Source organism: Desmodus rotundus, chromosome 2 (genome assembly GCF_022682495.2).
Source record: "Desmodus rotundus isolate HL8 chromosome 2, HLdesRot8A.1, whole genome shotgun sequence".
In the NCBI taxonomy this organism is placed as follows: domain Eukaryota; kingdom Metazoa; phylum Chordata; class Mammalia; order Chiroptera; family Phyllostomidae; genus Desmodus; species Desmodus rotundus.
This window is the reverse complement of record NC_071388.1, coordinates 92041421-92065638: the sequence shown is the minus strand read 5'-3', so window position 1 is coordinate 92065638 and position 24218 is coordinate 92041421. Positions and strand designations below refer to the sequence as shown.

At 39.0% G+C, this 24218-nt stretch overlaps 1 protein-coding gene across 34 annotated transcripts in view; it reads left to right on the top strand.

Moving 5' to 3' along the window:
- ZBTB20 (zinc finger and BTB domain containing 20) overlaps nt 1-24218 on the top strand; it is an 830054-nt gene that overhangs the window by 650394 nt on the left and 155442 nt on the right. Inside the window, exon 7 of one of the 34 annotated variants that reach the window (XM_053918381.1) lies at nt 8037-8105. The exons of the other annotated variants lie outside the window; for them this stretch is intronic. The gene's annotated coding sequence lies outside the window, so the exon portion shown is untranslated. The remainder of the gene's footprint in view (nt 1-8036; nt 8106-24218) is intronic. 34 annotated transcript variants of the gene reach the window in all.

Here is a 24218-nt window from a genome sequence, read left to right as displayed (position 1 = left end):
TAAAGAATCAATTTCTTCATCTTCTCACCGCCAATCATTAGCATCGCCCATCTAGAACAGACGCAGAAGCCGGCCACCTCACAGTGTGTTCACGCCACCACCCAACCCTCTAATATCCCTAGGAAAAGAGTTTCAGAAATGTACACTACCATCCAGAAAACCTCTTCAGAGACTTGAATCTTGGTGCAGGAATGCAAGAGAAATCTTACTGGGCACCGTTATTGGGAAATTTTCCCTTTCACCCAAATAGCAAAGAACTGTAGCCAAGAGAGTTTGAAGAATTTCTTTTGAGCCATTTGGGTGTTGGATTATAGTTTATTCCTTCTGAGAAAAAGGGAGGTTACATTCAAATTCCAATAAATACTTTACCTAATAAGAAATGAAGGTATAATTTTTGACTGTTGTGATAAAATGATCTCTCATGAAGTACAGCATTTATCCTTCATCTCCACTCTAGTAATGACCAAGAGATGGAGGCCTTCTTTGAAGAGGAGAGCAGAGCTCTATGAGTAGCTCACCAAAGGATGCAGACTAGAAAACTGGAGCGGATGCAACCAGTTAGCCAGAAAAACAACAGGGAATTGTGTTCATATTAACTGCACCTAAAATGAGATCCTAAAATGAGATAGGCTTTAGTTAATGTGGAATCAAAACCACGCACTCTAGATATTCATCCATTTCTAGGATTGTAAAGGGTTTTAGTTTATACTCATCTCTTAGTAAAATTCTTTTTGTAAAAATAACTTGATCTAAAAAGAAAGATTTCTCCACACCCCAGTCTGATTATTTCATGGGAACAGCATACCCCTTGGCAGACCACACTGACTTGTGGACCAGTCTGAGGATCCAGGGAAAACAGACTGAGTGACCCACAGGGACAGAGTCAGGGCCGGCTGTGGACATGAGCCTTCACCATCTTCCAAAAGCTACCCAAACTCAGCCATTTATTTCCTTTCTCAACAATAGGCATTGGAAAACTTCAACACCAAAGTTCCTTTTGAGGCCTGAGCTATTGATGTATTTATAGAGAGATTATTTCTAGGTCAGCTGCAGTTACCTTTGTCTGTGGCTCTGGACCTCAAAGCAGCCCCCGCACCGGAACACGTGCGCACACACGTGCACGCGCACACACAGCCTATTGGCATGGGCCTTTCTCCTGCCTATTAGATGCATTACAAATTTGCTTTTAATGAGGCCTCTCTGAATTCCAACAATAATATTTCTGGAGCTCTCCTGGCTCCCACAACGTTTGCTGGGTGCACATTTAATATGTTTTAGCTTTACTGCCTGAAGATGGAATCAGGGACATCTACCTGCACATGACAGTGCTTTGGCTCTTGCAGTTGCAGAACTTAATGTATGTATCAGTAATGAAAATCTTAATTAAGAAGGCTGCATCATTGTCCATGAACACTCATTTTTCTCCTCCTGCACAGCCCTTTGTGTATAGCAGTGTATACCTGGTCCAGACAGACAGAGCCCTTGAAGAGCTTGTCTGGCAGATCTTCTCTCGATTATTAACAGCTAGTGAATGACAAAGTCTCGCTCTCCTTTTGTCTTGAAGCTGAGGCTTGGAGCAGCAGAGCACACAATGTACTGGAAGGTTTGTTTGTGTTTTTGAAACTTGCTTTTATTATGTTGGTGGGTTTAAAAATTTGACAGTGTTGATCAAAACTAACTTAGGTAACTTAGAGTTGCCAAAACACTAGCAGATGCATATTTACACATATACTCCCTGAGAAATGTGATTTTCCATATAGAAACAATGCACAGGCATAAAAGGGGGACAATGTTAAGCTGTCTGCCCATATTTCTGGTGCCTTTGGCCCCCAGTGCTTGAGACCTGCCATGTCCCTGCTTATGTGATCTTAGGAGTTACTTTCTTTCTTGTGCCAGTGTGCACGTGCCAAGTTGTCATTTATGCAGAGTCAAGGGTTTAAAAGATGGAATAACTTTAGGCAGACAAAGCACTGTACCCTAGACTTTGGGTGGTGAGCATACAACACAACATATAGATGATGTATTATAGAATTGTACACTTGAAACGTATAATCTTACTAACTGATATTCTCCAATAAATTCTAAAAAGGTCTTTTGAAAAGGTGGCCTACAATTACATGCATAAAACAATGTCCAGTTACCATGTTTTAATAATGTCCAAGACATAATTCTCAAAATACAAAGTTAATTCATTTGAAATTCCAGAATAGGAGGACCTGCCCCCTTAAATAGGTTCTAGTGATAAGAATTTAGGACCTGTCTTCTTACCTTACATACACTGTCCTCATCAGAAAGGGCACAGACATGTGGTCTGGTAGTACTGCTGTACTCTGTTTATTTGCTCTGCTTCTTAAAACTCCACATGCTTCAGCTCATTTACTTTAAAATCATCGTAAAGTGAGGTGACGGTCAGTTCCCTGCCCAGCTGCAGCTTGAGGAAATCTGTGTGAGCGTTTTCTGTGTCATGTAAGGTGTGAGGAAGACTTTATTGTGGGAAAATTATTTAGTAATGTTCGGACATTAAAATCTTGTCATTGCCTTTAACAATTTAATTAATGTTGAATATGAAAAGTAAATAAAAATACTTATTATTTTATACTAGAACCATAATAAGAGGTTAGAAGGGATGCTATCAGGACTTTTGGTTACTAGATAGGAAATACTATGAACTCATTGTTTGACTCTGGAAGATTCTGCTTTTCAAGAACCATCTGGTCCAACCTGTAATTAATCCTGAAACAACTATAGGTAATTGTTCTGGAAATGTATTGCAGGTATGTCATGTGAGGCATATAGTAGGCCATCAGTAAATGTTTGGAGAATGAATAAATGAATAATTGTGAAAGAATAAGGGAAAGAATGAATTTCGTTGGCATTTCAAAGACTACATCAGATAATCAGGTCTATTTTTCAAATTTGGAAAATCCTAGGTTAGAAGTTTGAAGTGTGCTGAATTCCTGCACCTTGATCTTCAACTTTCCAAACAATAAAACACTCGACAGAATTATGAAGAATTTTAAGATTTAAAATTTGGATAGATCAATTACCTTCTGCCTCTGGAACACACACACATGTGCACGTGTGTATCCATGTATGTGTGTAAACAATCCGTGGATCACAAGGTAAAACGTACTTCTTACTGTGAATGGTGGATAGATGTTTGGAAGCCAAAAGGGTGGGGTAGATCAATATAATATCTACTCCCATTCAGCATAACTACAATTTGCCTAAAATAGAAGAATGACAAGACCCATTAGAAATGGCAGGCAGCACAGCCTTCTGATGATATCCCCTCATCTCTGCCTCTCCGCCAAGACCTCAGTGTGTCTCCTCACCATTTTTGCGTTTGAAATACCATATGTTGCATCAACTTTGGCCCAGTTAACAGCTGGGGAATCAAGCAGGTTTAGAGCCAAGAACTGCCATACAACTGGAGTAAAGGTCTTTCAAAAGCTGACTTATAAGGATGCTCTTCATTTCAAACCTGGTCACCCTCTGCTCACACACAGAATACATCCACTAGCAGTTCATAAGTGATCCTGTCAGCAATCGTGTGCATCAGCGGTCCTCCAAAGCATCATACTTGTTGTGGTGTCTAATGAGATGTTCACAAAACAAGGTGTAGTTTGTTATGTTTAAATTCCTCTGACTTCCTTATTTCAAAAGAGAGTATCTTTAAACATAGTAATAGCATTTCTCTATATGCAAACCTCTGTACATAAAAAGGTTTACATTTTAAAACAAACATGTTTTTGAGTTTTATCCAAATTCAAAAACAGCATCTGAAAAATTTAACAGCTGAAAAACACTTTCTCCTTGCTGAGAAAACTTAAACCTTGCTAGGCTTTATGCAACTTAAAAAAAAAATCACTTCTGTGCTGAGAACTAGCTTGAGAAATCTCAGCATGAAAGGTTGTTGGAATTTTCTTTTTCGTGGAGCTAAAACCATTTGTTGGTTTTACAGTGATGCCACAATATGCATATGCTTTGTCAGGAATAAATATGATATCATTTCAAGGGCATCTTCAACAAAAATTAAGGGGAAATGATAAAGGCTACTTAAACAGTGATCTAGTGTCTGAAAGCAAAGGTTGAGGACATCGCTGTACCATCAAGGTCTACAAATGCTGCTACCCCTGAGCTGGTTGTTAGTGCTTGAAAGCCTAAGGGTATTTGCTTTATTATTGTCTCACTCAGTCCTTACTTAGCCCTTAGCCTAGAGGGTCTCACAAGGGAAGTGCTGCTCTCTGACAGTGTCCGAGACTTTGTTTTATATTTGTTCCAGCGCTTCAATAAATGGTCTGTTACCACCATTATGACCTGCATGCTTTTGCTGAACAGTTTTTCAAAGCAAAACAAATTATGTGGCTGTGTTTCTAGAAAGCTGAACCATTTTCAAGATAATATGGAATTGGAAACACACATAGACATGTCTATGCAGTTGCATGTTTATACTGACGCATATGTTCAGGCATATTCAGGAAAATAAGAAAATAGACTGGACAATGCAAATATGGAAATACAGCTTGCTCAAACATTTGCAGCCCATGCCTAACAGTGCACATATGTAGAAATGAGTTTATAAAGAAAGCCCTCATGCAAGCATGTTCTTCTCAATAATCTCCTGGGAATAAAGGACACAAAGTAATTTGTAAAATGTCATACTGGCTACTTTTAGAGTGTAATACTCTGGGCAATGGGTTAGATGGGCCATGGATGGGAGAAGAGACAACATAGCTATTGTTTACAGGGTGATTTTTGAGACAAACAAGTCCTTCCTTGAAGACAGGCTTAGATATTTCAAGACCTCCTCGGAAAAATTTTTCAGCACCTTCTGTGCTCCAAATTGAGGCAGTTTGCATAATGTTTCAGTATAACTGAGTAACAGGCTGGCAAATTCCCTGCTTTCTTATTCACCAAAATCCAAAATAGAGCTCACAAAAACTCCCTCTTTCAAATCCCCACCCGGCAAAAACACCCCACTGTGCCCACCCCCCAGGAAGGAATAGACAAAAAAAAAAAAAAAAAAAAAAAACCCTCAGTAAATAGAGCCAGCCCTGAAAAACAAATTCCCAGCTATAACTGTAGCACTTTGCTCAGTACTGTGAGCTTGCTAGAGATGTCACATTTTTTGTAATACAGATGCATAAACGGGCTATCTCAGGCTGAGGAGCTGCAGCATCCCCTTTGGTGTTTCTCGTCTAGAATATCTTGTGCAAGAGTAGCCTCCCAGACCCAGAAAAAAAGAATTACTTTGCCATCTGACTATTTTTTTAAATTATGCTCTTCTGTCACTTAATTTTCCGTGCTTGTAGAAAACCACCTTTTCCAGACTTTCACAGCATTTTCCAAATTCAGACTTTCACTCTGTGTCCTACTCTCACATACACGCATATGCATACTCATTAACAGGCTACATATTCAACATGAAATATGTAAACATAGACCATGTTATAGGTTTTCTAAAGAGTGTACATATGTGTGTTGTTGATAATGAGTTATTTTACAAAGGACATAACATAATCAAACCAATGGGAAGTCATTGTTTAAAACCAAGATGGATGAAAAAGATATATACACCCCTATGTTCATTGCAGCTCTACTTAACAATAACCTAGATATGGAAGCCACCCAGGTGTCCATTGATAGATGACCAGATAAAGAAGATGTGGTATGTACAATGGAATACTAGTCAGCCATTCAAAAGAATGAAATTGTGCCATTTGGGACAACATGGGGGAGACCCAGAGAATATTATGCTAAGGGAAATAAGTCAGACAGAAAAAGACAAGTACCATATGATTTCACTTATATATGGATTCTAAAAAAAAGCCAAGCAAATAAACAAAACAGAAACAGACCCATAGATATAAAGAATAAGTTGATGGTTGGCAAAGGGGAGGGGATATATGGGATGGATAAATAAATAAAGAAAACCACGAAGAATATTAATCTTTTTGGACCATAAGATAGGCATTCTTAAAGGGTGTCTTATTTTGTGAAGTATGCCTTTTCATTCTCTTAAAATCATCTTCTAGAATAAATTTTAAAAACAATACTAATAAAACTGAAAGAAAAGTATGCTCCAATCAGAGATTAAAGTTAAACTTCCTAATTGGACCATAATTCAACTCTGGCCTCTGAAGGATAAAGATGAGAAACACTGAGGTCTATGCAATGCAAAAGGGCCCAAGACCCAAAGACCATTCCAGTAGCCCAGGGGTGAATTCCAGAGGTTCAGACCTGTGTTTGCCAACAGGCCCTGCCTGCTCCTGTGTTCTTCGGGGCAAGTTAATTCATCTTTAAGCCCCAGTTTTCTTAGCTATAAAGTAAGAATACTAATAATACTTGCTTCAGATAACTCTTGTAAAGATTAAGTAAGACAATATATAAGAAGCATTTAGCTCAGTATTAACCACATAGAAAATACTCCACAGTGGTCATTAGTAATCTCTATTATTTCAACATTGGCTGTATCTTTGGAATAAGTGCCTAACCTGGAGATGGAGATGATGCACACTTCAGTGTGTTACTTCGGGCATGTTTCTCAGTTTATACATCATGATTTTTTATAACTACAACACATATAAATATGCAACCAGAAGTTTGTTTTTTCAATGTAATATTTACATAGTTACTACCCACCAACACTATGCCAGGCACTGTGGAAGATATCTGATGCACATCATCTTATATAATTCTTACAACAGCCTTTTAAGTTACCATTTGTAAGTGGAGCTAAGAAGCATCAGTAGTTTGCCCACAGTCACATAACTAGGCAATAATGTAGTCAAACTTTGAACCAGGCAGCTAGTACTAAACTCTAACAATGCAAATAATTGCAAATAAACAGAAACCACTGTATACAGCTGTTTATCATATATTTTATATTTTTACCTTTTTATTATAGACATTTCAAATGTACACAAAAGTAGGAAGAGCATCATGATAAATAAACCCTCACTCATCTTCAACAATTATCAGCTTATAGCAAATCTCGTTACATGTAACTACATTATAAAACTGGAAATAAGCTCTATGTTCATCTCTAGGGGGCTGGTTAAGTGTATTATGACATAGCCACTAAATAGAATTTTTGAACCATTAAAATGTTTTTGAAGAGCTTATAATAACCTGGGTTTTTTGCCACATATTAAATGCAGCTTTTATTATTATAGATACTGTTTAATCACAACTATTTTTTAAACAATAGATTATGGATCTTGGAAATCTAAGATTTTTAAAAATATTTGTCTTACTACTTTCCTATATGTCCTAAGTTGTATCTCATCAGTATATTTTATTTTTTAATGATACAAAAATTGTTTCCCTAATATTCAGAAAAATATATAGGTACACTCATGTGTAAAGAGAGAGAGCTTATGTATCTGACTGAACAATGGAAGTCAGTTTATGTAATGGAACATCCCATATAATAGAAGTTTATCTCCTCTTGATTATTAATTTTTTATTTTATGAATATTGTTTTGATGTAGTGTCTTAATTTATATGCAATTCAGCTCTCTTAGAATATATTTATGATAATTTAAACTTTTCTGAGTGACTCAGGTCATCATCTTAAACAACAATTGTGCTACATTTCTACTGATGCTGTTGGGAATGTGCGAGTGAACAATAACACTGTATATTTGAATATCGTTTTCTGATTTCCAAGCAGTTTATTATGTCATTAACCATTAGGTCTTTTTTTAGTATATTTTATTAATTATGCTATTACAGTTGTCCCATTTTTTTCACCCCTTTATTCCCCTCCACCCTGCATCCCCCTCCCACCAGCATTCTGCCCCCCTTAGTTCTTGTCCATGGGTTGTACATATAAATTCTTTGGCTTCTACATTTCCTATACTATTCTTAACCTCCCCCTATTTTGTACCTACCATTTATGATACTTATTCTCTGTACCTTTTTCTCCATTCTTCTCCCTCCCCACTGATAACCCTCCATGTGATCTCCATTTCTGTGATTCTGTTCCTGTTCTAATTGTTTGCTTAGTTTTTGTTTTTGTTCTTTTTTAGGTTCAGTTGTTGATAGTTGTGAGTTTATTGTCATTTTAATGTTCATAGTTGTGATCATCTTTTTCTTGGGTAAGTCCCTTTAACATTTCCTATAATAAGAGCATGGTAATGATGAATTCCTTTAACTTGACCTTATCTGGGAACCACTCCATCTACCCTTCCATTCTAAATGATATTTTTGCTGGTTATAATAATCTTGGATGTAGGTCCTTGCCTTTCATTACTTTGAATAATTCTTTCCAGCCCTACTTGCCTGTAAAGTTTCTTTTGAGAAATCAGCTAATAGTCTTATGGGAACTCTTTTGTAGGTAACTCTCTGCTTTTCTCTTGCTGCTTGTAAGATTCTCTCCTCTTTAATCTTGGGTAATGTAATGATGATGGGCCTTGGTGTGTGCTTCCTTGGGTCCAACTTTTTTGGGACTCTCTGAGCTTCCTGGACTTCCTGGAAGTCTATTTCCTTTGCCAGATTGGGGAAGTTCTCCTTCATTATTTGTTCAAATAAGTTTTCAATTTTTTGTTCTTCCTCTTCTCCTTCTGGCACCCCTATGATTCAGATGTTGGAATGATTAAAGTTGTCCCAGAGGTTCCTAAGCCTCTCCTCATATTTTTAGAATTCTTGTTTCTTCATTCTGTTCTGGTTGAATGTTTATTTCTTCCTTCTGTTCCAAATCATTGATTTGAGTCCTGGTTTCCTTCCTTTCACTGTTTCCCTGTATATTTTCCTTTATTTCACTTTTCATAGCCTTCACTTTTTCCTCTATTTTGTGACCATACTCAACCATTTCTCTGAACATCCTGATAACCAGTGTTTTCAACTCTAATAGGGTGGCTATCTCCTCGTCACTTAGTTCTTTTTTCGGACTTTTGATTTGTTCTTTCATTTGGGCCATATTTCTTTGTCTCAGCTCACCTGTTACGTTGTAAGGGGCATAGCCTTAGATATTCGCCAGGGTAGTGCAACCTACATTGCTGTGTTGTGGTGCTGTATGTGGGGGAGGGGTCAGAGAGGGAACAATTCTACTTGCTCCTAGAGGGCTTTCACTCACTTTCCCCGCTTCCCACAAGTGAATTGGGCCCTTCTGGTGCTGATTCCCAGGTGGGTAGGTTTGTGTTTGTTCTAGAACTGTGTGGGTCTTTCCAACCAACTCTCCTATGAGGCTGGGAGTTTCTTCCCCTGCTGCAACACCCACAGGTTTTTACAGCCAGAGGTTTTGAGGCTTTCTTTTCCCACACAGGAGCCCTGGGTTGCATAGTCTATCTCACTCCCCAGTTGTTCCTCCTGGTTTATTTGCACGCAAATGTGGGACTGCCAGTTGCCACCTTGCCCACCTGGTCTTCTAGCCACCACCTTACCACCAGTCCTCTCCACCCCTCCTACCGGTCTGGATGAATGTTTCTTAACTCCTTGGTTGTTGGACTTCCATGCAGTTCAATTCTCTAGCAGTTCTGGGGTTTTTTGTTTGTTTTTAAATTTGTTGTTGTCCTTCTTTTGGTTGTGCAAGGAGGCAAAGTGTATCTAACTATGCCTTCATCTTGGCCAGAAGTTGGTCTTTGTAAGATTATTTGCTTCTGTGTGTATTTACCACCAGACTGCTATAATATTTTTAGTTTTCATGTCTTCTTTCTATAGTTTTAATTTAGTTTCTTTAGCTATCAAGTTACTTCTTGTTGTGCAAGACTCTAAAATCCTCATTCCTTCTGTAATGCACTACTTCTCATCTGCTTTGGACTAGAAAAACAACCAACCAATATTGTTTAGGTTGCATATAAAGCTCATGCTTTAACCCATGCACTTGGCAAATATTTGTGAGCAATGCACTGTGTACTCAGCACCGAGGATGGGACGCAGATAAATAAGACGCCAATCCTGCCCTCATAAAAGTTTTAATCTAGCAGCAGAGCTGAGGCATCTGCCTACTTTGCTGAAATCCAGAGGAGAAAGTGATGTGCTCTCTGAAAGTAGTTCAGTCAGATAAGGTATTATTGGAGTTCAGAGGAGGGCTAACTGGGGGTTTTACCAGAAGAGGTGACACTGGATTTGAGTGTTGAAAGACAAGGAGGACTTGAACATACAAAGGTAGAAAAAAGATCATTTCTGAATGTTCTGTAAGAATCAAAGGGCATAGGTTCTGCTGAGAAGTAGTTGAAGTTAACTAGAGCACGGAGTGAGTAAAGGCAAGTAGTGGGAAATAGAGTGGTAAAAGTAGATTGGGACCAGAAAGTGAAAGGACTTGATTACCAGGCCAGAGAACTTGGACTTTATTCAGTAGACAATGGGGAGCTGTTGAAAGTTTTTAGTAGGAGAGTAACATCATCAGAGCTGTGCCTCAGAAAGATTAACCTGGCAACAGTGAGTATAATGGATTGGAGTAGAGAGAGACCAGAAGACACAGATCAGGTGGGAGACTATCACAGTCGTCCAGGAAAAGACAACTAGGGCAGAGGCAGAGGCAACAAACGGAGCTGGTGAGCTGATTTATGAGACATGGCAGAATAAGAATTAATTCATTATATTTGGGGAACAAGGGAGAGAAAGGCATCAAAGGCATTGCTCTGATTCAGAGCCTGAGTGGGGCCATAAACAGAAGCAGAGGATGCAGAACAGAAGCAGGTTTGGGAGGAGAGTGCACACATTTAATTAGGAGCACACTGAGTGGAGGTACTGACTGGGCATCGTGAGCTATCCACTGGGCTTTTGGAGACATGAGACTACAGTAAAGCAGAAAGACCAGGCTGGGAGATGAAGAGTTGGAGTTCTTTCTGTCTCAGAAACAAAGAGGACAAAGAGGCAAGAGGCAGAGCTTATCAGAGAGACTTCAGGGATCTAGGTGTGGTCTACCTGATGCCAGTTTTGCTGCTTGCACGTCTTTTTCACTTTCTTTCTGTTCTTAGCCATGTTTGGAATGCCACATAAGTGGCTTGCAAATGAGTGTATTATTGCTTTGTACATGCAAATACACAAAATATATTCTAAAGTAATGAAATTTAGAATATAGCTAATGGGGTCAATTTCACAATATCCACAGTCTATCTTCACATATAATATATTCCTGTGTGACCATAGGGAAGTCAATGTACCTCTCTGGGCCTCAAAGATAAATGTATCCAGCAGCTCTCCCCTTCACTGTATACCTGCATGAACAAAAAGGGGGCCACATAATAACCTGACAAGCTCAGAGGGAGGCCTGCATGACAGGCCTTACAAACTCGGTAACCAAAAGTAACCACACAGGATGGTCTGAACGTTAAAATTTCTAACTGGGCAGGTCATGGCAGCTAGTCACATCCCGTGCCTACAGCTTCCTCAGGAAAGGTCAGTCTTTACCTTAAGTGGGCCCTGTCCATTGTGCTTATGCATTTAGGATAATATACCCTTGACATGCCAGAGTAATTTTCTTTTCTAGACCCCTCGAAGGCACAACCACAGAACACAAGACAGCCGGAGCATGAGACCACAGAACTCACATGTCTCATCAGTTTAATGAAGATAAGATCCTTGGTCTCCCTAAGTGGCTGCAAGCACCTAGAACTGACGTTATATCTGAATCCCTTGGGAAGGGAAGGGAGGAGGCCAAGGCTCAGGAATCTGCATTTTTTAAACCTCCCTAGGTGATTCTGATATGCAGCCTAGGTTAGTAACCACTGGGCTAAACAGACCAGCTCTCACATCCTAAAGCATTATCATTATTTAGACAAAGTGTGGGCTCTTTTGCCACAACTCCAAAATAAGAAAACATATCCGAAATAAATTTACTGTGAAATTTAGTTTGTGTATAACTTCCTCTTTCCCCCTTTAAGTTAGGAGTAAGATACAAAGTGTATTTGAAAGGCACTATAGTTTAGAAGGCTCCTGTGATATTATAAAATGTAAAAGATTGCTTGGGGGAAGCTGGAGGGGGCAGAAAACCAGGGAGGGCAAGGCTCTGCACACATACAGCATGCCCCTCTGCAGCCTGGGGACTAGCCCCATACCCGCAACTCGCTACACCTGTGCTCCACAGGTGATTTTTAACACTCCAGCTATGCTTGCGGGGGCAAGTAGTCCTGTGCTATCTCTGGTTGTACCTGTCAGATTGTACACATGCTCACGTCAGAAGTACCTATGCAGACTGCCCCAGGCCATCCAAGGCTGCTGTAACAAAATACCACGGATTGGTTGACTTATAAACAACAGAAATTTCTCTCTCACAGTTCTGGAGGTTGAAAGTCTGAGATCACATGCCAGTGTGCTCACATGAGGGCCCTCTTCCAGGTCGCAGACTTCTCTTTGTAACTTCACATAGCAGAAGGGACTTGGGACCTCTGTAGGCCCCTTTTATAAGAGATGTAATCCCATTCAGAAGGGCTTTGCTCTCATGACCTAACCACCGCCCCACCCACCTTCTAACACTATCACATTGATTGTTAGGGTTCCAGCATGTGAATTTGAGGGACACAAATATTCAGAGCACAGCAGAAATCCAGCATAGATCAATCTAGAGTGGAATTAAAGAGCCTGTTGAGATTCCAGTGGGGGCAGATGAGAATTCTCATTAATGGGCTCATCTTTAACATACCTCTTTGTCAGTTTTCTGTCACACATTTCATCATTTAACTTTTACCTAGCTCCCTTATTACAGCCGTGCATCAGCATTCATAGATGATGCATTCTGAAGGCCCACGAGCATGCTGTCCTGGGCCACACAGGTGGGAAGAGGAGGACTGAGGTGTCACTTCTTTCTTCACTTTCTATATTTATTCTTCCTTCCACCGAGGAAACACTTTCCTAATTTGACAGGTTGGGCTGGAGTGATCTAGACTGGAGAAACAGAGTGGAATTTGGTAAATCTGAAAGTTTCCAGCTTCCAAACTAATTTTGACATCTTATTTGCTCAACAAGTATTTACTGAGGTGCTGCTATAGGTATTCTGGTAGGGTATATAGGTAGGGTATTCTGCTCAATATTTACATCAGAAATGAGCAACCAGTTGTGATTCTGACTCCACACTGGCTACTAGCAAAACTCCAGACATAAATGCAGAGAAGGACTAATGATAATAATGCTGCTACTACTTTACACTGATGTAGCTCTTCACAGTGTTTTCACAGAATTGTATTTGGTCCCCTCCCACTTCCCGAGGGAAAGCCTTCTCTCATCCTCATCTACCTTTCTTTCCTTTCAGCTCCACAGTTGTCCGTTACCTTTCCCCAGTCAAACTGGGGCTATTTGACTTTAATTACACTCAGTCAGGTGGTCTGGTAACCTCTTCAAAGTAATTTAATCCAAAGTGTAAATGAGGTTTAACCCTCCTGGAGATATTTATATTTTTAAAAAGAAGCTTAATAGACAACGGGGGATTTCCCCTCCGGTCACTAACATGTGAACAGAGATGTTCGCAGGGCTCCCAGGCACATCTTCTTCGCCCCTGTGCTAAAACACACAGCTTTATTTACATTTATCAAAGAGAGTAACTTAGGAAATTAGCCAAGCAGTTCAACTTCTCTTATCTACCACCCCCACAGGTTCATTTGTTCTCCCCCCCCACTCCACTCTGCGTGTCACCATACTTTTAATGTCACATGACAACCCTGTATGTCACACACCAGCTGGCCTCCACCGTGTTGGACCCATACCTTAGTTTCTGATCTGTTCCTGCTCCAAACTTTGAGCCTTGGTTCCATCTTCCATTTATAATCTTATAAGCGCTCTTTAAATTTACCTCTTTAGATTTTGTTCTTCTGTTCCTGGAAATGGTTTAGTAAAGTAAGTGAGGCATAAGCACTGGCATCAGATGCTACTTACTAGGCATGTGAGTTATTTATCATCTCTAAGCCTCTGTTTCCTCATATGTAATGGGCATATTATGAGGATCAAATACGATATATAAATAGGATCAGGAACATTTTGTTAAGAGTTCAATGCATGTAGTTACTATTATTAATATTATTTCTTATCTCCACTTCCGTCGACAACTTTGGATTCCCGCTGCTGGTTCTGCCTTGCAGGATGTAATTCCTGAGTGTTACGTACTAGTCAGAACTAGTTTCCTGTACCTGACCTTTTCTTCTACAGTTCATACACAAAGTAGATGATGATAGAGACCATGTTTTCTGAACAAAGACAGGACATAATTTTATAAATATGGCATATTTGTGCAAATAATAAAGGCAAGATTTGAAACCAGGTCTGCTACACGAAATCAGAGACTTACGACTTCTGTACCTGTACTTACAATGTGAATTTTATACTCTGGGTGATGATGACTTTCCAAGTCACAAGGTAGTGTTAAACATCGTTAAGAATGTGACCTCATGATAACACATTATATTGAGAAAGCAAGGTTGATTACATAGGGAAAAGTTGTCTACATTTCTGGGAGGTATTTTTCTTCCCCCAAACAGAAAGCAGAGCCTTTTAAGTCAGATCTGGGGTTATATCCAAACTCTACCATTTAAAGTCCATGGACAAAAAGACTCCAAAGCCCTTATTATTAATGAGGAAACTGATAATCAGATAAATAATTTAACCAAGGTTAATGATACCCATCTTATAGACATATTATGGAAATTAGTATAAAATAGTGGCATATTGTTTGGTCTAAATAAATGCATTTCCTGGAAATCTAGAATGTGGTTTCTCTTCAAGATGAAAGGAAACTGAAATTATGCCCACCTTCCATATAACCGGGCTGAATATTTTTTATAATCTTTTTTTAAAATATTTTATTTATTTATTTTTAAAGAAGGGAAGGGAGGGAAAAAGAGAGGGAGAGAAACATCAATGTGTGGCTGTCGTTTGAGTGCCTGCTCCTGGAGACTTGGCCCACAACCCAGGCATGTGCCCCTAACTGGGAATCGAACCAGCAACCCTTTGGTGCACAGTCCACTGAGCCACACCAGCCAGGGCCCAAGCTCTATATTTTAAAACAAACAAAAACTTACATAGCTAGTATAAAACATGGAGATAAACATTTTCCATATTTACATTTAACCCTAACTTGTCTAATACGTATATTTAGATAGACAACTTAGATATAAATGAAACACTTTTTCAATATTGCTTTCTAAAAAGGAAGTATTCAAAGGATTCCTAATATTCGTTGCAGTATTTTGTTACTGGGTAATCTGAGACTTTGTCATTTAAAAAAGCCATAAAAAATGATCACTTAACAATTTATGGAGAAATAAGGAGAATATTTCTAAGCTCATGGAGGCATTTAGTAAGCCCTCACAAAAAAAAGAGACCCCAAATTTCTATATATTTAATGCCTAATTTTCAAGTAGAAATGTTTCTCTTATCTAAATAAATCTTGAACATTTTAGATATGTTGAAAAATTGTATGCTGAGTATTTTTTGTTTTTTATTCCTAATGAATCAGTGATTTTGACCTTCATTCCATATGCCCCTTTAATTTATGATGAATAAAGTAATACTGATTTTTCAAAAATTAATACACACTCTCAAGCCACCAAGTTTCCAAATTATGATATTTTCCATTGGCAAATGAAATAACATGCTGTCCATGCAGTCAGTGATTCGAGGCAATTTGAACATCATGATAAAAGGAGGGGGGATTACAAGCAGTGTTATAATTAAAGGTCTGTTGATTCTTCAGTTTAAATGCCATTGTTGAAAGATTTTTCACTCAGATGTCAAAGTCTGTGGCCAGCCAAAACTTGGCATGCTAGAACTCAGCCCAGGGAAACATTGTGTTCTACAGATTTAAAAACCAAAATCTGTCAAGAACAGAAATGTTGGGCTTGGGCTGATTTCTCATGAATCAGAACCAGAGCATAGCCAAACACCACCTCCTCTTTACGAAAGAAAGTAGTGCAGGTGGATGTTAATGGGAAATGTTTGTTCAGATGGGAAATTATTGTTAGATGTCATTATACTGAGCAGTGGGTTAAAGTGTTATGTAATTAAAGCATGTTTCTTTGAGAAGCTGAAACATTTCAGAAGTTTCTGGTTAATCTTTCATGGGCGATTAAATGGGGAGCAGTACTGACCCATCTTCCAACGTTTGTGTATGGAGGTTCAGTTTCTCCACATCGCTTCCCTTGTTACTGGAAACACTTGAAGGAAAACTTCATTGGTTTAACTCACCACCTAGAAATATATGTCCATATACCAGGCTTCCCTTTCTTTAATCTGAAGGTTAATAGAGCCTATGAGCTGCATCTAGCCAGCCCATAGAATTATTTTTGGTACAAAGAGTATTTTAAAATAATTTGAGACTTTGAACCAACTTTTAAAGATCAAGAGATCTCACCAAAAACTATCCAGATTATTTTCAGCTTCCCTTGAAAATGTGAAGATCTGGCAGTGTTAGACCTACATTTGTACATGGCGCCAGTATCTGGCAGAGTGGTGGCCGTTCCCTTCAGACAAGCCATTTCCTCTCCAGTTTGACAAAGCCTTCCTCCCTCACCCCAGACTCTGTGCCACACCCGCTTCACTCATTCTCCCCACCACCCTGGCTCCTGCAGGCAGTTGACTTTTCTTTCTTTGCTTGTGATAGATGGTATCTTTTCCTTGCTTTTGGCATCAAGCTTTAAAGCTTCCAAATTTATTCCCAATAAATAGCATAGCAAAAGCTGTGAGTACTTGGTGCTTAACAGAGCATTATTGAAAATGACAAAAATTGAAATGTAACCCCAAAATGTCAAAAAAAAATAGGGGATCACTTAAATATATATTGCTATATCCATGGAATGAAATACTATTCAGGGCTTAAAAATATATGTCCTGAAAGAATATAGGTACAAAACAATACATACAGCAAGATTAGTATTTGGTGGGAGAAAAAATATTTGTATATCCAATAGAATGCTAAAGTGATATCTCAGGCCAATATTAGAAAAATATGTACATATACAATCTCATATTTGTGCCCCAAGGGTAGCTTTATAGTTTCTCTTCCATATGGTTTCCTTACTTCATTTGACCCAAGATTTGGAAGATATTCTGAAGTCATTTTTTAATTCTCCATCTAAAGCTGATTATTCTTCTTCACTTATTCTTCAGAGGATACAGTCACGAATAAGATTTCCATGATCATTTGAAATGCTTGAAAAAGTATTCTTGCCCACATAATAGACTGCCACCATGGCAAAGAATGAGAAGTAGTCCCTGTGACGGCCTGGAGTTGGTTTGTTCTTCTGAAGCACCTTCTGCTCATACCAAAAATTATTTAAAACTTTTTGAAAACATCTTGAAACAGAAAAATTACACATAAATATGCAACTTAATAATATGAACACAGAAACTCTTAGGGGCTGGAATTGAAACTCATCATCACAGAGGCATCAACTTCGTGCCAACCACAGGAAGCAAAGCTCACAGGTAAAACCCATCTAAGCATTTATGGAAATTCTTCTGATCCCAGCACTTAGCACAATGCCTAGCAGAAATGAAAGTCCCCCAAAGTATTCATTGAATTAAATATGAATAAATTTGTACTCCCATCAAGGAACAATTAACCTGTGCATCAAAGTCAGTCGTCTTTTAAATAAAACTCAAGCAAGAAAATTCAGACTTTACTCATAAAACTTCCAGATATAGTTTGAGTGCTTCAAAGTTAATAATGCCATGGGGGGAAAACGTTTGTTTGTGTTGTAGTTGAATGCTTGTATGAGTTTGGGGAAAGAGTGCAAAAGAGCAAGAGGCAATTCTTCAAAGATGAATCTAGTCCTGAAGACTCTAACTCTTAAATATGCCTCTTCCTCCTGGCAGCACTAGCTTCACTGTTTCTGATTTGACTGTTCCGACTGAGAGCATTCTTCACCTCTGGGCTCCACAGCATCTGTTTTTGTGATGTATGGATAATCTTTTCTTGCTACTTCATCCATTCTTCCTTCATTTGCCCACAGAATGTAGGTTTTCTTTTCTTTCTCTCATCGCTGCATTCTTGCAGTCTGTGGCCAGTTTTATAGAACCATAACGCTGCAGCCACACATTTATATCACCTCCCTGAAGACTGGAGCATCTAGCCCTAGCCTCCAGACCCTGGTACTACGGACATGGGTTTCCACCTGCCCATTGAACGTTTCCATCTGGATGTGCCACCCACACCTCAAACTCTCACCATTATCCTTAGAGTATTCTAGAAAGTAATCAAATCAACCCCAAATATATTTTGTGCTTTTCTATCCTTATGCTTTTATTCTTTGCCCCTTGCCTAAGACCTATCTCTCCAAATTCTATTGGAACCTTTCCTATGTTCCAGAGTCCATCTCAAACACTACGCTTCTTCAAGCAACTTTTTTCAGTGTCTGTCATCAAATGATGTTTCTCCTGCCACAGAACTGACAGAATTTTGTTAACAACTCGTTATGGCATTCACTTCATTTTGTTTTGTATTTTATTTTAGTTATGTGGTGTTTATTTTCTCCCTAGATACCAGATTCATGGCTTCTTACTTAACTTTGTGGCCGTTTTCTAGAGATTAGGCCCTAGCAAAGTCCTTTGCTCATAGCACGTGCTCATTAAATATATGAATTCGGTCTGGAGAAAGTCCAACCATTGTTAATATAATGAGAACAGTTTGTGCGACATCACTGATAGAACCTGGCAGCCAAGGAGAGTGGACTGAAATGCACATGCGTGGACAATGACGACTTCACTGTACTAGTCAGTGGGGGCGGTAGACACTGTTGAGTGAGCATGTGCACTGTGCAGTCAACACATTCAAAATGACTGAGCAAGTAGAGCAACGAATCTGCATCAAACTTTGCATTAAGCTTGAACACTCCTCCACGGAAACTATTTGGATGATTCAGAAGGCCACAGCTATGGGCAACTGGTGATCAGCAGCTTCATCACAACAACATGCCCACTCATGCATCACATCCCATGCAGATTTTTTTTGGAGAAACATCAAATCACCCAGGTGACTCAGCTCCCCCTATGGCTCAGATTTGTTGCCCTGGAACTTCTGGCTTTTCCCAAAACTAAAATCACCTTTGAAAGGAAAGAGATTTCAGACCTTCGATGAGATTCAGGAAAATGTGACTGGGCAGCTGATGGGAATTGGGAGAACTGTGTAAGGTCCCAAGTGCCTACTTTGAAGGAGACTGAGGCATCATTGTCCTGTGTACAATGTCTCTTGTATCTTGTTTCTTCTTTAATAAGTGTCTATTTTTCATAGGACATGGCTTTATACTTTCTGGACAGGCCTCGTATATTGAGTGAAAGTGGGTTTATATATTGATGGTTGTATATGTGTTATAATTTGGAAGACCCAGAAAGTTCACCCAACCAAAGTGTCTCCCCTATTTTCCAGGCCATAAGATCTGACTTTGGGGCCTTTCTCCTTTACAAATGGGGATTTTCCACTAACTTGTGTCTTTTGTTTTTTTTTCCTAGCAAGTAAACTGTTGACTAGTTAATAGTTGAGTTCTCCCACCTTCTAAGATCTATTCATTATCACCTAAGAGGAATAAAGCCTTAAAAGAATAGGCCGTACTCTGGTTTTTCTTCAGATCATATAAATGTTTCACCTTCTACTAAAGAATAGGCCAGGGGTCAAATATTATCAAGAGGTAACAAATAGTAAAAGGTCCATGAAAGAGGAAGGGGAATAGAAAGTAGCGTGGGCTGTGCCACTTATAAGTTGTATGCCTTAATTTTCTCATCTGTAAAACTGGATGATAATAATTCCTACCTTATAGAGATGTTAGGAGAGCTAAATATATAGTACTAAATACTAATTAATAAATAATAAAGTGCTTCAAATAATATCTGACACTTGAAGTGCTAATAAGTATTGGCTCTTAAGTATTTATATATATGAAAAATACATAGTGTATATAATCATATGTCTGTTAAGTACATGTATATACTTAATAGATAGTACATATACCTATATATTTAACAATTATTATAATTGTTGTAATTGTTATTTCACTGTATGAACCTGATGGCAGATTCCAAAGAAACTCCTGAATAGCCAAAGACCTTAAATGTGTGGGCTGGAGTGTGTAAAAGAAAAGAGAACATACAGAGAACAAACTGATAGTTGCCAGTGGAGAGGGAGATGGGGGATGAGCAAAAAAGTCGAAGGGACATAAGAGATACAAACTTCCAGTCATGGGATGCTCTGTACAGCAGAGGGAATGTAGTCAACAATGTAGTAACTCAGTGCTGTGACAGATGGTTACTAGGCTTCTAGTGATCACATCATAAGGTACATAAATGTCAAATCACTATGGTGTACACCTGAAACTAACATAATATTGTATGTCAACTATACTTTAATAGAAAGAAAAATTTTTTAAAAACAGAGAACAAGCTTTGTCAGACAGGGGTTTGGCACTCAGCTCTGCCACCTCTTAACTGCGTACTGGGGAGCTCCCTCAGCCTCTCTGAGCCTCAGCTGCTTCATCTATAACAGGAAGGCCTTATCTTTTATATTTGCTTTGAGGATTAAGTGAGTTTTGTTCTCCCTAATCATTTTGAGATAGAATCTCATCCTTTTCATGATTCCTATTCTTTTTCTGAACTTCACATTTGTTGTCTTGACAAATTAGATGCCAGACTTTTTGTTTTGAACCAAACTTAGAAAAAAACAGGTGGCACTGTTTCTGGGAGGGGGGGGAACATGGCTGTACCAGCTAATAATTTCAAATTAGTAATTTAATGCAGTGGTGAAATGTTAAAATATGTACCAATTAATATGCACTATGTCTAATAGAGAACAAATATCAAGCTGGCTAAATCCTTAACCCAGAACAAACTTAGCAGTCAGACCCAGGTTTTCTTTTCTTTTTCATGAAATATGTTCTATCTATGGTAATAATTAACAGTACTAATCCACAGGTTTTGCAATTGGTCATATTTCAGAAGTATAGGAATTCATATTTTTACTAAAAAGAAAAAGTCCTTTCCACGTAATCCTATAGAAAGGAGTGTGTAGGGACTGGTAGGAGAAGGAAAACAGGAAAAAATGGTCTTGAAAATATCTACAAACTCCTGGATATTTAGGTCTGAAAGAAAAAGAACCTTGTAACGTACCTTCTCACATTTAGTCCTATGCTTGTAGTGCTGTGATGTGGCACTTAATGCTCTAGGGGACCCACGGCAAGTGTTACAAATGCAACCAAAAGTCTCATGAAAATGAGCCTCTTAATGGTGTGTGAGCTGGTCTGCAATGGCCTCAGGAAATCCCCCCAGCTATTCCCATCCTTTTCATCCACTACATTCTCTGACTCTAAGGGAAACTTCACTTCACCTCCTTGACCAGAATTGAGCAGACATTGATATGGGCACTCAGTGCTTTATTTATTCATTTATTAGTCTTCATCAGTTGTATTGCACCAGAACAAAAGAATATATATATTCTTTGCATTAATTTAAATTTAAGGATGTGCAAATATGTGTTTGTGGGAAATGCATATTTATGTTTATGTAATTTTATAGGTAGCTTGCTTTAATTTAAAATATTTTCCGTCAAATCTGTATTATTACTTAGAGCCTCACCATCACCTCTGCTTGACATATTAGCTAAATTTCTCAAAATGTTGCATGTAAAGTGAGCTTTTTAGAAGAGAATCATGTTTTTCTATTCACTTCTATAATTAGTCAGGGTAAGTGTCACATGGGAAAAAATAAGTGGCCCAATGCATAATTTAAAAAAAAAATTAAGAACCGCAACTTCACCTCAGTGATAATGATACATTTATCTATGGGCACTTTATGTGCCTTAATTGCCCCCAAGAAATGCCAATAAGAAGTGCATCCAATTAAACAGCAGGTATTTTGGAAGCAAATGCTATGTGTAAACCACTGTACTGGAGGCAAAGGGAAATGTAGAGAAATATAAGTCAGGGATTATCCTCAGGGAGCATATAGTCTAGTTAAGAATAGTCCAAGACAGAAAGGTAGGACTGTATACAACAATTGAAAGTTTAAGTAACAGTTCAAGATATTCAGGCATGGTCTTTACACAGTTATGTTACTGACTAATTTTAAGATATACCACATGGTTAACTGTCCTTTCATTGGAAGGACTCACTGATTGGGTGCCATATATACTTACAGCTACTTAAAAAGCAACAATGCTTGAGGACATCATCTCAACTCCACTCATATATCTGTTTAAACACAATTTGGGTGATTCACGCAATAATAATTTTTATTGTGGTAGAATACATGTTCCTTTTCTTTTAAATGTTGAACATCCAGTAGCCTCACTGGATGTACAAACTTCTATGGTTTTCCATAGAAAGTTTGTTCAGGAATGTTTGTTGAGCAATTAGACATTTCTAAGTAGATGGTTGATGTTAAGCTACCCAGGAATGGCCTATGAAGATATTTTCACTCCTGGACACCCAGCCTTGGGTGCCATGATTCCTTCAATTTTGTAATACTGAATTTGTTTTTACTTGGGGAATATATTTAAAGTAGAGTTGTCCAGAGCACAACCTAATAAATTCTGCAGCAGTGTTTATTTAATGTGTAACTGATCAGAATCAACTCAGAGATCATATAGGGACTTACCATATTTTTCAGACTATAAGACGCACTTTCCCCGCCCAAATTTGGAAGGAAAATGGGGGTGCATCTTATAGTCCTAATGTAACTTACCTGGCTCGCTGGTGTGCAGGGGCCATGGAGCAGGGTTGCTGCTGCAGGAAGCTGGCGGTGGCAGGAGTGGGGCAATGCTGCGGGCCCTGGGCTGGGAGGAGGGGGTGTCCTGTCGGTGCCAAGCAAGGGAGGCAGGAGCCGAGTCCCCGCTGGGGCATACTATAGTGCTGGAGGGGAGGGTACAGGCGGTGCAGGCACGCTAGGAGAAGAAAGCCTGCAGCGCCCTTACGTGCTTCCATCACGTGACTGGTGTGTCCTCCATTAATATTAACATAGGCAAAGTCCACTGCAGGGTCACCTGTCAATGTGGCCCTGCAGCTGTTGCAAAACTACAACTCCCATCATGCTTGGACAGGTTGGGATGATGGGAGCTGTAATTTGGCAACAGCTGCAGAGCCACACAGGTCGTGCAAAACTGCTGTCCCCATACAAGAGTGTTGCACAACCTGTGGCCCTCCAGCAGCAGATCCCCCCATAACAGTGTCAGCAGCAGATCCCCCCATAACAGTGCGTCATCCACTGATGTTCTCAGCTACAGCGCCCCCATAACTATGAAGAACACAGTGCTGATAGTTCTGTCATTACTGTATTTTGTTGTAGAAAGATACGATAGTGTACCGTAGTCTCCTGCTGAATCTCCCGTATTGTGGGAGATGTCAAAGCAGAAAAGGATTTCTGCTTTAAAGGATGTTATTAAATATTTTACCACATTTTTTGCTTCAGTTTTTTTCCCTATTTTCCTCCTCTAAAACCTAGGTGCATCTTGAGGTCTGATGCATCTTATAGTCTGAAAAATATGGTAATCTTTAATTACCACTTTAGTTATAACCTGTTAGGGAGATTAGGGTAAATTCAAGGGAAAACCAGAGAAGTTTATACAGCTTAAAGGTTTAAAAAATATGCAGGCTACTATACCCAATATTTCTATTCATACCTTTACTCTTCTTCTACTGAAGTGTAATATAATAATAACATCAATAATGCCAAGCAAATGGGATCTTTAGCTTACGAAGCATTTTGGATACACCGTTCCCTATTGATCCTCAATTTGTGATGTCAACAACTTGTGAGATGGTAAGCCAAATATTACACACATTTTACAAGTGAAAAATATACGAAGTTTAAAAGGACAGATGAGTTGCGTACGACACGGAACTCTTAAAAGGTGCAGCTGCTTGTCCTGATGCACACGCTGTGACTGGCTTAGAGGAACCAGCAACGCACACAGAACCTCTGCCGCACTACAGCTATAACCAGAAGGCCCTGAGGAGAAGTCAAGATGCAAACCTGTAGGCTCTAGTCTTCAGAGGATGGAAGAGCCCTCAGGCCAAAAGGCATACCTGCTATGATTTCATGCAAGACTGAAAAGGTATAGTTAGCTATCTTTTATAGAGTGTTTCTTCCCACTTATACAGTGTCATTGATAAATACTGTGAATTTTTATTACTTGGAGATTGGATAAAATCCTGATGATTTTCCATGAAAATCATGGTTGTGTTTAACCTGGTTGTGTCAGAGTTTTTTCAGACCCCTAATCACTTCAGTCTCTACAAAAGTCGCAATCCTGATCTGGACAATCCTACCTACCAAAATTTATGGGGGGGAGGTTATTTCTG